This window comes from Marmota marmota, unplaced genomic scaffold, assembly GCF_001458135.2.
Source record: "Marmota marmota marmota unplaced genomic scaffold, marMar, whole genome shotgun sequence".
Classification (NCBI taxonomy): domain Eukaryota; kingdom Metazoa; phylum Chordata; class Mammalia; order Rodentia; family Sciuridae; genus Marmota; species Marmota marmota.
In genome coordinates, this window is record NW_026000168.1 from 17,925,463 (window position 1) to 17,928,171 (window position 2,709).

A 2,709-nucleotide genomic window follows, 5' to 3' on the forward strand; every position below is an offset into this window, starting at 1 on the left:
AAAAAAAAAAAAAAAAAAATCAATTCCTAGGAAGCAAGGGCTCATTTCTGTCTCCCCATCACAAAACCATTCTTTTTTTCAGAAAGCTTCTTTTTTAGTTTAGAGATGTTATATTCATATGATTCTGCAGTATTCTTTCTGTGACATATTTCAGTTAACCAAGTGTACATACATTTTGTAGGATATATAGTTAGAATAAATTCTTTCACTTCAAAGTTCTATAGTTTAATATGGTAAATTGGCTCATCTGTTCTTTTCAAGGGATAATTGGTTTGCATCCCCCATGATGGCTCTGTTGAATAACATTGTGCAACACTGGTGTTCAATGTTTTTAATTTGCTATTGATGTCAGGGCTTATTACCACACTCAGAAGTCTGTCTACCTGACTCCATGTCTGCATTTACAATTGAATGCTGTAACTTTTAGTATTTTTTTTTTTTTAGCAGGAAAATATTCTTCTAATTTTATTTGCATTTTGGGGGATATTCATACAATTTAATTTTTCTCTCTGTAAAAGAAAATTTAACAACGGGAATTTGATGAATATTACCTGGAGCCTCTAGATAAAATTAAAAGATGTTTATACTACTTAAAGTTATCTTTCAATTCTTTGAACACTCTTGGGCATGCTGTTGTTAATCAACTGACACATATTTAGGGATTTTTGAACATTCCTATTGACTTCAAATTTTTATTCCATGTTGGTTACAAAATAACTATCACTTTAATATTAACCTTTGTTTTAATACATAAAATTTGTCTATCCAGCATAATATCCCATTTGTGATTAAGAACAGGGATTCTATTAGTCTACAATAGTTTCAAAACCTATGTTGCTGTGTACAACCACCCCTGACTCTTTTAGACATTTTCTGCTTATTACTATTAACAATTCTTGACTAAACTTTATTTTATTTTTGTGTGTTGGTTTAGTTCAGTAAACTTCTTTTAAATGATAATTTACTATTCCCTTTGAGTAATTCATAACTTTTCTTAAAGTTGATTTAGCCCTGTTTTTTTTCTGTTGGTAAGCAGGAATCCCTTTTTGAACAGTCCCCAAATATTTGCATGTTTCATATTTTTCTTTTTTTAATGAAACAGAAGAAAGTTGGTAGATTTTTAAAATACATTGTGTTTCACAGCCTTTCCTCCTTCACAATATATCTTCCACTACTATATTATATTACTCTACATAGGAATGTACTCATCTTGGATACTGTGAACATTAAGATGGTTTGCAAAGTTCTCAAAGTAATTTCCTGTGTACATTTTTGATTTATATATTTCTGCAGTAATGATGTACTTGGATTTAATAATCCACTCCCCTGCTAATGTTCCTTTATTGCTGTACTTTCCTATGTTTGCAAAATACGCTCAGCCCCGTACAGTAAGTAAACAAGATGGTTATTTTTATTTATTTCAGCCATGACTTCTCATCATCCTCAAGAAATTTTACCAGAGCAGGGAATAAAAGAGAGAGAGGGAAGATATGGAAAGAGTGACCTTGACTATTTACAACTAAGAAAACAATGGGAAAATATAGGTGAGAGTAAAGTTCAAAAATTATATTATAATAGACAAAAACCAATTAGTAGTCCCTATTTATGATAAAAATTATATTGTCAAAACACACCAGGAACAATATCTAAAAAAAAAAATTCAATTTATTCCACTTACTTTTGAGGAGCTTTATGTCTTTAAGAATATACCACAGCCATTTTAAAGACTATATTTCCTCTGAAAGTAAATGTGGAAAATTTGAAAAGAAATATGGTCCATGCATCAGTTTTTAACTTGGCCAATTATTAATGTAGCACTAAATTAAACTTCCAGTCAAACATTCGCACAGAGAAGATATTTAAGACAAATTTCTTAAAGTGATACTTTGGAGAGTTTCTTTACAAAATGTCCATTTTTCTGCAACAAAACAGTTATTTCTCCTTGTGCCCAAGTAGACAATATTAAGAATTGTAGAAAGGTTCCTACTTCCCCACTATTGCTCAATGACAATTCTGATACAGATTTCTGGAAAGTGCACTATATAGATAATGCTATAAAGTAACACCATTAGCCATGTCTCCACCCTGAGTAATTACCAGGATATTTTCATTGCTGATAAAAATTACGAATATAGAGAAACTTCTAGTCATTTTCTAAAGGAAATTTACCTAAATGAAAAATGTGGGAAAGTCTTGCTTCAGTGCTCAGAAGCTATTACTCATCCAAATATTCATAGTCAAGACAAAACGTGCAAGTGTAAGGTATGTGAAAGGGCTCTTAATGACAGTGCAGAGCTTGCTCAATACAAGAGAATTTATAGAGAAGGAGAGCCCTATAAGTTTAGAAGATGTTGAGCAAGCCGATACTTTGACAGTGATAAACCCTACAAATTTAAAAGAAAGCAGAAAAACCTTTAGTGAAAGGTTACAACTGGTTAAACTTCAGGGGATTTATACTGAAGACATGTAAATGTAAAAAGTATAGCAAAGCCTTAAAAGATTGTTCAACTCTTACTTAACACCAAAAAATTTATTCTGCAGCGAAGACCTACCAATGTGAAGAATGCAACACACTGAAGAACTTCATTCAACATCACAGTGTTCATACAGGAGATATGCCATGTAAAGAATGTGAAAAAACTTCAAATAAAAGCTCCAATCTTATTTGTCACCAGTGGACATACACTGGAGAGATGCCCCACATATGTA

The 2,709-nt window shown here is 31.6% G+C and overlaps 1 protein-coding gene across 1 annotated transcript in view; it reads left to right on the top strand.

The window, feature by feature from the left end:
- Positions 1 to 1,469, top strand: part of LOC107150107 (zinc finger protein 747-like) — a 107,268-nt gene extending 105,799 nt beyond the window's left edge. The window contains exon 8 of the mRNA XM_048787164.1: positions 1,425 to 1,469. The gene's annotated coding sequence lies outside the window, so the exon portion shown is untranslated. The remainder of the gene's footprint in view (positions 1 to 1,424) is intronic.
- Positions 1,470 to 2,709: the final 1,240 nt, after the last annotated feature.